Raw genomic sequence first — 11,180 nt, 5'->3', positions numbered from 1 at the left:
CTGTGTTCCAGTGTGTCTTCATTCTCTCCTGCTTCACAGTTTTTATTTCCCACTTCTAGCCCTGTTGACCTACAGCAACTTTAGCCCAACATGATACACAAAGATTTTCATAGACTTCTTCATTGGCTGTCCTTTGTGGTCCTTGGCTAATGACTTCTCTCTATTCCTCTAACTGTTCTCTTCTAGATTTTTGCTGCCCCAACTGACTCTAACCTGAACCTGATGCTGACCCTCCAAATTTCTGTAAAAAACAAGACAAAGGTACAAAGTAGAATCACTTATGCTAAGCCCCACATCACCAAACCAAGAATTAATTTAGTTACAGTTACAGCTCTCCGAGAAATAGAATGTTTAAGCCAGTCAATTGGGGCACCTCGGTGGCTCAGTGGTTGAGTGTCTGCCTTTAGTTCAGGACATGATCCCAAGGTCCTGGGATGAGTACCATATCAGGCTCCCCTCGGAGAGCTTGCTCCTCCCTCTGTCTATATCTCTACTTCTCTCTGTGTGTCTCTCATGAATAAATAAATATTTTTTTAAAAAAACAGTCAATTAGGAATCTCCTAATCAGTATTAGTTAGACAATCTGCCCAATAGACCCCTTCTATCCCCTAAAGCAAAGTAACTTTGCAAAAACCAACCCACTTTTTTGCTTAATATAACTTCCTTGTTCCTGCTCCCTTTACCTATAAGTCTTTCATTTTGAATAGCTCCTATCTGCTAGGTTGGATGCTGCCCAATTTTAATAGATTTTTGCTCAAATAAACTCTTAAAATTTTTTTCGTATGCCTCAATTTATTTTTAATACTTTATTAATTTTGTTAAGTAACTCTGTGCCCAATGTGGGGCTTGAATTTATGGCCCCAAGATCAAGAGTCCCATACTCTGTTGGCTGAGTTAGCCAGATGCCCCTATTTTTTTTAATATTTTAAATACACTTAAATTTAAAAAAAATATTTTTGAAATTCAGATTTTACTGGATGTTCTATATTTTTATTTGCTAAATCTGGTAGTCTTAATTGAGGAATAACAGACAGTGATGTTTGTTATTATATATAGAATTTTATATATATACTTGGTCTTTCATTCTGCCAAAAAAAAAAAAGAGAGAGAGATAGCCTGGGGTACAGATCTACAGTGATTTATAATTAGTGGCTAACTGTTTGGTAGAATTAGACAAATCATCAATTTTGATCCTTAATGAAATAATAGATTCAGTTCATGATCTCAAGGAACATCCCTATAATTAGGAGAAATGCTGAGAATCTTTATGGTGGAGGGACCAGGGCCATACCACCTGAACCCACTGATCAATCTTAGATTCTCTGAAAGAGGGGTAACAGGCAATGTGATGCAATAGAAAGTGCACAATGGTGTTCATGAACTCCTATTGTTGATAAAATTCAGTCTCATCAGGTCTTTAGAACAGCTACCAGTTTTCAGAAAATATAGGTATAGTAGAACAAGTTAGATGATATCAAGAATAAGCAATCAACCAACTACATAATGTGAAACATTCTACACTTAAAAAAAAATGTTGGTTTCTCCAATAAATCAAAGCACAAAAAAGAAAGGTGGGGCCTGTGTCGAATAAAAGAAACTCATGAGACCACACAACTATGTTTGGATTCAGAATCAAATAAATCAATTGCAAAACATCGGTGAATATTGACCAGTATTGGATATCTCATGAGTATTGAAAAAAATGAGATTGATCCACAATCACAAGTTTTATACATAATTCTATTTTGTTTTCCTCCCTCTCTCTTACTACATTACATAGAGCAAGTTCAGATATTTAATACAGAGTTTATTGCTTAGCTCTTAGGTTAGGGTATCAATATATGGTTATACTGGAAGAGGAATGAACATCACTTAGAGATGGATGCACTGAAGTTTGGGTTTCTTTTTGGGGATAAGCTCATTTTTGTTTGTATGAGATATGAGTTCATTAAGAAAGTTTGTTGGTTCTGGCTATTATTTTTGCTTGGAAGATTTATTGACAGAAGATTTTATACAAATGCTGTATTACCAAATGGTGGATTGTAGTAGATATTACAGATTGGCTCATTCAGCTCCATTCACCCATTTTGTGTCATAGCTTGCTGCCTGCTAAAAACTGGAAAGCAAAAATACTGCGTTTCCCAGGCTTTCTTACAGCTGGAGTTTTTAAGATGACCTACCTTCAATCTAGCAGTGTGCCCACATGAAATGTGGACAGTAAGAATCAGTATTATAAGACACAAACCATAATTCTTCTGCTTCTGCTAGCAAGAAAGATCATAGAGGCATTTGGACTTTCCATGGCATTTGTAGAAAAAGACCCAGGGTCTAATTCCAGTTTTGTTGGGGTGGAGAGGGATCCATTTTAATAGTGTTAAATTATGAGAAAGTCACTATGAACCCAGCGCTTGCAGTTGTTGTGACAACTTTCTTATTCCCAACTTTCCAAAGATGGCAGAGGTGCCTACCTTGGTGAGCCAATTCCACACTGTGGTTCTAGAGTTCATTCCTGGGAGCTCAATCAACTCTTCCAAATCTTGTAATTTTATAATAACTAGTAATAAATCTTGGCTTCTAGCTAGAGTAGATTATGTTATCTGCAATGGCACCTTGACCCATACAATTGGTAATACCTTGAGGGTTCAAGGAAACAGGCCCTTTCACATCCCACTGATTAGAATGAAATTTGATACAATCAAGTTTTTTGTGCCTTTAAAACTCGTATCCTTTGATCCTATTATTTACTTATATCCTAAGGAAATAATCAAAGATGCACTCAAAGCTTTGCAGCACATACAATGACAATATTTGGCAGTTATTAAAAATAAGGTTTTAAACCATAGTGAATGACAGGGAAAAATATTTATGATGTCATGCAAAATGAAAAAGGCAGTTTATATATATACGTATTTCAGCATTACGGGTGAAATGACACAATGCTTTGAATTTGTTTGAAGATAATTAATAAAAAAAAAGGAAGCAAGCCAGTAGAGGGAGAGAGATGAAATATAATTGACAAAAACGTTGATAATTATTGAAGCCAGGTGTTGAGCATATGGAGAGTCATTATAGTTTTCTCTCCTATTTTTATGTATGTTTAAGAATTTCCATCCTATAAACTTTAAAAGTTTAAAAAGAGGGCAGCCCAGGTGGCTCAGCGGTTTAGTGCTGCCTTCAGCCCAAGGCCTGATCCTGGAGACCCAGGATCGAGTCCCATGTCAGGCTCCCTGCATAGAGCCTGCTTCTCCCTCTGCCCGTGTATCTGCCCCCTTCTCTCTCTCTGTGTGTCTCTCATGAATAAATAAATAAAATCTTTTTTAAAAAGATAAAAATTAATAAAAATTTAAAAAGAAAACAAAACAGAAAATAAATTGCTTGCATAGTATGTGCTCACTTTTATAGTGATATTGATACGCACATATATACATAAAGAAGAGACTAAGACATACATGAAGATTAAAAGATCAGTGGTTGTTAGAGATTAGGCAAGAGAGAGAGATGAATAGAATAGATGAAGCACAGAGGATTTCCGGGGCTATTTTTATATATCAAACTATTCTGTATGATACTATCATGGTAGATACACGACATCATACATTTGTCAAACTCACAGACTTGTAAAACACCAAGACCTTAACATAAACTGTGAACTGTGGTTGACAATGATGTCTCAATGTAGACTCACTGGTTGTAAGAAATGCACCACTCTGGTAGAGGATATTGATAATGGGGGGAGGCCTGGATATGGAGGGGGTGGGGAGTATACAGGAAATCTCCTACTTCGTTTTGTTATGTATCTTCTACTTCATTTTGTTATGAACCTAAAACTGCTCTAAAAATTAACTCTATTTTAAAAAATACATCCAAGGATTAACAGAAGTTATCTCTGGGTGATAGGATTAGCCTGATGTTTATTTTTTGGATTGTTGATGTGTTATCAAAATGCATATAGGGGCACCTGGCTGGCTCAGTGGTTGAGTGTCTGCCTTTGGCTCAGGGCGTGATCCCGAGGTCCTGGGATTGAGTCCTGCAGACTCCCCGCAGAGAGCCTGCTTCTCCTTCCGCCTATGTCTCTGCCTCTCTGTGCATGTCTCTCATGAATAAATAAATAAAATCTTTTTAAAAATGCATATTATGAATTTATATATTAATGAGTTCTGTTTAAATTAAATTAGCCAAGGTAATTTAGAAGATACCTTGATTGGCAAGTATGCCACATTTTGATTGGCAGGTTCAATTGGTAAACACTAGTGGTCAAAGGGGCCACATAGGTCTCTCAGAACAAGGAAAAAATTACCCTTAGCAAGTGAGAGTAGAAAGATCCCACACAGGAGGGCACAGGTGAGCTACACGAAGACGTGAAATATATCATGAGATGGCTTGTAAGCAGACTGTTGGGCTTGGCGGCAATCCAGTTCCACTCTAAGAAACTATAACCAGCATACAATTTCAGAGAACAAAGAAGGAATGTATTTATCCCTTAGAAACCTAAAACCAGTCCCATATTCCCTACCTGGCCTGACGGAGGCTGTGTGAATCAAAAGGGATCCTATCATACCTACCTAGATAAGAGGTGGACAGGAAAATGTAAACTGGTGTTGCCCTCTCTCCATGTAGGTCTGCCTACCTGGAAAGTATATGGTGACATTATTCTGGCTTTCATAGATGCCTTTCTGTTTCCCTGAAATCCTGCATCCTGTATCTGCTTCCTTGTTCATTCCATGGATATTTCTGAAGGGCCTGCCACGTGCCAGGAGAGGGAAAGAGAGAAATCACAGACAACTCCTAGATTTGGGGGTTCAGTGAATGGTGATCCATGAACAGAGGTGAGAAGACCTGGAGATAAGGCATGTTTGGGCTGGGAGTGGTAAAATAAGTCTGACTTGGAGGTGCAAAATATGAAATGTCCTTCAGGGGTAGAGGCAGCTACCCCTGAGGAGGAGGACCCTCGTAGGTTGGGGGAGAGGATGGAGATGGAACGAGATTTCCCGAGAGATCTGTCAGGATTCTTGGCTTCCTAAGCCTGCTGGGATCTGGGTTCCCAGTCAGTATTCAAGTTCTGAACCCTAATGACTGAGGACCTGCCCTGCCCTGTCTCCTAGCTGTGCTCAGCTTTTTGGGTTGTTAAACTTAGAGAGTACAGCAGAGGGCGCTGTGAAACTAAACTGCTCCTAAGGCCTGGGGAAGGTTTATGATGTACTGGGCCAATTTTAGCTTTTAGTATATTAAAATATTAAAATAATTAAGAAGGAGTCTATATAATATCTCGGCTTGTAACTTAAATCAGACTCCGTATAATATTTTACCTTGAAATAGCACTAAATTTGTCCTGAAATACAAATAATGCAATTCACAAAAATTAACAAATGGGTGATTTAAGCAATATAGTTTATGATTTATAAGGTTTCTTTAAATTGACAATGAGTAGATAAGAGCTGTTATTTCAGGAAGGGTATATCATGTCTAATCATATGCAGAGTAAAATTCTGATTAAGTATTCTTTGAGCAAGAGTTAAGAATAGATAAATATGGACACTAATTGCACTAAATATGTTCCTTGACAAGAGATATTAGCAACTTTTCCCTCCTCCCCCAGCCAGGTGTGAAGTAGTTCTGATGATTCGTATTTCTTGTGGGCTTAAGTGAAATTAAACCAAAGGAAAACAAAGGAAAAAAGTAGTAAACGTGTGCAATTCAAAATTTAAAAATAAATATTTCTTCATTCACTTTGCAGCTTTCTGTAGGATTAAATGAGATAGTCCACTAGTCTTTGTAAAACACTGCACACAGCCTGGCACAAAGCAGGCAGTCAATAAACACTAGTTCTTTTCTTCTTTTGTTCCCTTTATTGAATTCTCTTCTCAATTTGCTTCGTGTAAAAATATTGTGTTTCCCACATAGATTAGTAACATTAAATATCATTCTCTGTTATTGATTTGGGATGTTAGGAATGCAAAAGATAAAACGGGTGGGGGCTCGTGGCAGTTAGAAAGTAAACTTACGATTGAGAAATCACTCTGTGGGTTTCTTGTTGGTGTTTGCTTTTGATAATGTGCAATTATAGAAATTTACAAAGATCCTTTTAAGTGGGCAATGTTCTGCTTTCAGAGCCAGTTTGCTCAGGCATAGATCTACTCAGAGACTGACTGTCGCCTCACTATTGAATTAGAGCCATACTTTTGACAAGTATGGCAGCCACATCATCATTTTAATCACCCAATAATCCACTGTGTCTCTTTATGCTAATAAATAAAACATCCTTCGTTAAATATTTCCTAGTAAGCAATAGCCGACCTATAATCTCCACCCCTATATGTTACAAAGTAAAATGATATAATAGTAATAAAATCAAATCAAATCATGTCTAGGAGTTTTATAGACAACTAATAGCTGCGATTGCAAAGTGCACATCGGATACCAATTGAAGGGTACTTTTCTCTTTAATATAATGTACTATGCATATTTCACTAACTGTCTCATGATATCAAATGAATTTAACAAGATGATTATGTAGGTCAAATTACTTAGTAAGTTCTTTTAAGAATGGCTTTTAGACCTATTATGACTTTTAATGGTGCAATTTGTTAAATGATTGGAATTTCTAGAATCCTGCCTGCAAGTGCCTGTCAGAGATACTTGCTCTGCCCTGGTGATCTATTTTTAAAACCTACTTCTCGCTTGTGGCAATTGAAACAAAAACGACCACCGAAGAGCTACTTCTCAAAGCTCATTCCTCATTTTCAATTATTTAAACTACTTCTTTATCACCAGATTGTAATTTGAATATTCTCCTTTCAAATAGCCTTCTGACCAAATTTCTTTCAACTTGATATGAAGATGTCCCAAGAGTTCTTTTTTCCCCTAAAATATTAAATGTGGCCTGCTTAATTTATCTTAAGAACTATATACAAATTAGATATTACCAAAGTTTAAACTTTTAAAAATGGTGGATAGTTCTGTAATTGTTCATCTGTGATGGTAAATTTAAGGGAACAACTAATGAAATATGACTGAAATATTAAGTCTTGGGACATGGAGTTCTTTGTCTATGTTCTCTTTCAGTATTTTGTAGTTCAGTTCACTTTAAGAAAGTCCACTATTTGAGGTGCCTGGGTAGCTCAGTTGGTTAAGCATCCAACTCTTGGTTTCAGCTTCGGTCATGGGATTGAGCGCCATGCCGTGCTGTGTAGGGTTCCCCACTCAGTGGGGAGTCTGCTTGAGATTCTCTCCCTCTACTGCTCCCTCCCCACCCTCTCTCCCTCTTCTTCTCCCCCTCCTCCCACTCATGTAAGCTCTCTATATAAAATAAATAAATCTTCAAGCTAAGTTTTTTTAAAAATGCACATTGAAAATCACATATATTGGGATCCCTGGGTGGCGCAGCGGTTTAGCGCCTGCCTTTGGCCCAGGGCGCGATCCTGGAGACCCGGGATCCAATCCCACATCGGGCTCCCAGTGCATGGAGCCTGCTTCTCCCTCTGCCTATGTCTCTGCCTCTCTCTTTCTCTCTCTGTGTGACTATCATAAATAAATAAAAATTAAAAAAAATTTTAAAAGAAAATCACATATATTTCATATGTTTAAAACTATTTTACAAAGTATTTGAAAATATCTCAATGTAACAATTAGTCTCAGAAGTTAACATCCTTTAAAAATGAATCTTCTGTCTTTGGTTTCTACGCACTTCACATGGAAATTCCTCTAAACCTCCAAATAGCCTTAAAATTTTAGTGCTTCCTAGTAATTCTGATCAATAACAGAAGGCTTCACATCCCCAAGTTGGACATTCTTCTTACCGTAGAGCAGAGTGTGTTCTGGAGCAGAAGGTCCAGATCCAGCTGGACGCTAGTGATTCTGTTCTTTCTCCACCTCTGGACTCACAAGGTGACCCTGGATGAGAATCCCTCGGCCCCTAGGAGCCCATGGTCACAGCTTGGAAATGAGGCTAACAACTCTTGATTCCTACTCCTTGGAGTAGTTGGAAGGCTTAATGAGTTCATTGCGCACATTTTCATTTTCTCTTTCATGCCTTCAGTGAGTCCTAGGTAGGGGGCAGAGTAAAAGCAGAATATGGAAGTCTGCTTGTATGTCTGGGTGAAAGTCACTATAGCACAGTGTTATTTAATTTTTCTACTTCTTTCAGTTCAATGGATGCAACATTCACAATCCTCTCTCAGCCCATCAACCACAAAAACTTAATTAGATATTATATCTCCTTGGTTTAAAATAGTATTTAATTTTACATAATGTGTTCAGCCAAAATATTAGGATTCCCTAAACAGAAATGTTCCCTCTATTTTTTTCCCCTCGGGCTTTTATTTCAATTTTTTTTGTAGCTTTTAAAAAAATTATTCTCCTTAAAGTATGATTTCGGCAGTTTCCCTCTGTGAAACATCACTATCTCCCCCGCTACCACTACTTAATTGAAGATGTAATCCCCACTTAGTGACTGCAGCCTCCCAGATACCAAGTGTGGCAACGAGTAAATATTAACATTCCCGTTAAATGCGCACTGCCTCCTATTCCTTTCCCCCCACAAATTGTCTTCCTGCTCCTCCGAGTGTCATCTGAAGTGAGATTATATTAACTGTGCCTTATATGACGCTTAGAGCACTGGAGTGGAAATTAATGGGCAAATATCCTGTTCGCTTATGGAGTAAATGAACACTCGATCTCTGGGCCTTACCCAGGTGTTGCAGAGAGGCACGGGTGAAGGGGGCACATCAACAGTGAAGAATGCCACACTATGGGCCAAAATAGCACCCTTTCCTTGCTTGATGGACAAAAAATAAAATTAAAGCAAATTTTAAAGTGAATAAAAAAAACCCCTCAGAACACAATAGCTTAGGGCTGTATTGAATCCAGCCAAGACTAGCCTTTTCAAGATCTCTCCAAAAATACATTGGCACTCTGTTCCGGTCCCTGGGAGTCTTGGTATTCGGTCAGGTCGCTTTCTGTTCCAGGACACCTCAGTTCCATCTGTGGGGTGAACACCGAGGCTGACGAGGCAGGACACCTAGGCTCCATGGGGGGTATCTGGGCTCCAGCCCAAATAACTCGAAACAACCAAATTCAGGTGGAAACTTTGTTGTTTCGGGAGTGATCGGTTCTCCTTCCTCTCGGTAGACGTAGAGGACTCCCTAAAGAGGCGTTTGTTTCCCAAATGACAGCAGAGGGCGCTAGAGTCCATCACACGGTGGATACGGCTGCCCCCTCCTCACTCTCACCGCAAATGTGTGACACACACAAGGTCAGGAACACCTCCATTAAAAAAAAAAAAAAAAAAAAAAAAAAAAAAAAAAACCTGCTACCGTGTCAGGGATTCGGTTTGTGTAACATGGTCTGTGAGAGCGCCTTGCTGTGGGGACACCCCGCTTATACTCTGATCCACAGGGAGGTGTCTCCAGCGCGCGTGTCCCCTTTAGCATCCACACATTTGTGTACATAGATGCACATGGATCATTTTTTTAATCAAAACTAGAAGGGAAAATTATTACATAACAACAACCTCAATTCTACCGAGAGACCCTGTCCCGGTGATCCTAAGGGGCTCTGTGAACATCTGCTCAGCATCAATCCCCCATGAAGAAATTATTCTTATGCTCATTTGAAAGACAAGTAAACTAAGGGTCCTGCCGCTACAGATGACAAAAGCAGTCTCCATCAGCGAAATAATCAAGCTTGGGAGCGCAGTTAGCAAAGGCTCTCAGAGTCAGACAAGCGTTCATTTGTTATTCCAAATAGCATTTAAGGCTGACATTAGTTATGAAGGCCAAAAACCATGGTTAAAAGGCTTCTTTCCTAGAGCACCTGGGAAGCTTCCAGGCCATTAACTGTGCTTGGTGGCAGCCCAGTTTCTCCAGAAAGCATTTGTTCCTGAGGAAGAGTAGGAAATGAGTCAGATCGCTTCCTGGCCCATCAAAATGCAGGAGACAGATCTAGCTGTGTCCCCAGCATGGGAATTTTACCCTTATCAGAGGGACCATCCCAGGGCTCCTATGGAGGCAGTCTGTCCTGGGGTTTCCTCTTATAAAAGAGTCTGGAAAAGATTCATTTTAGGATAAGGCTCTTTTCTGCTGTCTTCGTTTGTTGTTCCTTTGCTTTCCTTTGAGGGACTCAGAGTTTCAACATGTTGCAGACTCGGGTTTTTGACACACATAATCGTTTCTCTGCAAGGCAGCTCGGTGTCTTTCACGAGCACTGTTCTGTGCTACCGAGGAAAGTTCCTCTTGGTCAGGGCAGTGTTTCAGCTGCTCTCAGTTCTGCAGGCCGTAGGGCATCAAGGCAAGCCAGACACCTGCCCTCACCCATGCTAGCACCTGGGGTGATGACCATGATCCAACCTTGGTCCTGGGTTTGTGACAGCCGCTGCCATCCTATCATTCTCTCACTGCACTCTTCCAGACACCCCCCACCTGGGGCATATGGGAGTCATTTTACACAGATTCTGTGCCCTCTGGGGTGCAGGCCACTCTGGGAGAGAGTCTCAGGCCCATCTGTCTAACTATATGCCATTTCTGCCACGAATGTACTTTCTTTGTATGTCAAGTGGGAAGCAAGGCCCAGGCATCCCCTGGGACAGATTTTTCATAGCACTCTGAGTTTTCTGCTGTTCCCTTAACCATCAGCTGCCTTTTGCTCACTTTTTCTCCAGCCTAGACACTTCAGCCAGCTTTGTGGACTCATTATCTTCCTCTCAAATCCTCTGCTCAGGCCCACAGTCCCACAGAGTTTAGGCTTTGAAACTCAAAAGACTTTTCTCATTCTACTGTGATATCCCTTCCCTCAGGCAAAGATGCCACCTGGTCTTATTCTGCTCTGGACTGAATGAGGGAGGGGGCAGGGAGAACAGGGGTACAAGGAAATACAGGAAGGAAAAAAGATCAGTTGAAAACCCAAAATTCTATCTTTGTCCATATACAATAAAAGCAATCAAAATATAAATAGAGAATCAGGGTCAAAGAGCATGCCATAGAGGTAAAAAAAATCAAGTCTAAAGGAAAAAAGTGTGTAACCTACCATTCACGTGACTAACATATAATTGGGCTTAGAATTTGTCTTTGAGCTTCCTGGCAGCCAAAGGGGGAAAAGTAAAAAGGAGACACATTTTACACACTTGTTTTCAAAGCAGAGAAAATGTACAAACTCATCAAGAACAATAAAAGGGTTTTCTTTTCCTC

This window comes from Nyctereutes procyonoides, unplaced genomic scaffold, assembly GCF_905146905.1.
Source record: "Nyctereutes procyonoides isolate TBG_1078 unplaced genomic scaffold, NYPRO_anot_genome, whole genome shotgun sequence".
Lineage (NCBI taxonomy): Eukaryota > Metazoa > Chordata > Mammalia > Carnivora > Canidae > Nyctereutes > Nyctereutes procyonoides.
Note: the sequence above shows the minus strand (reverse complement) of the source record.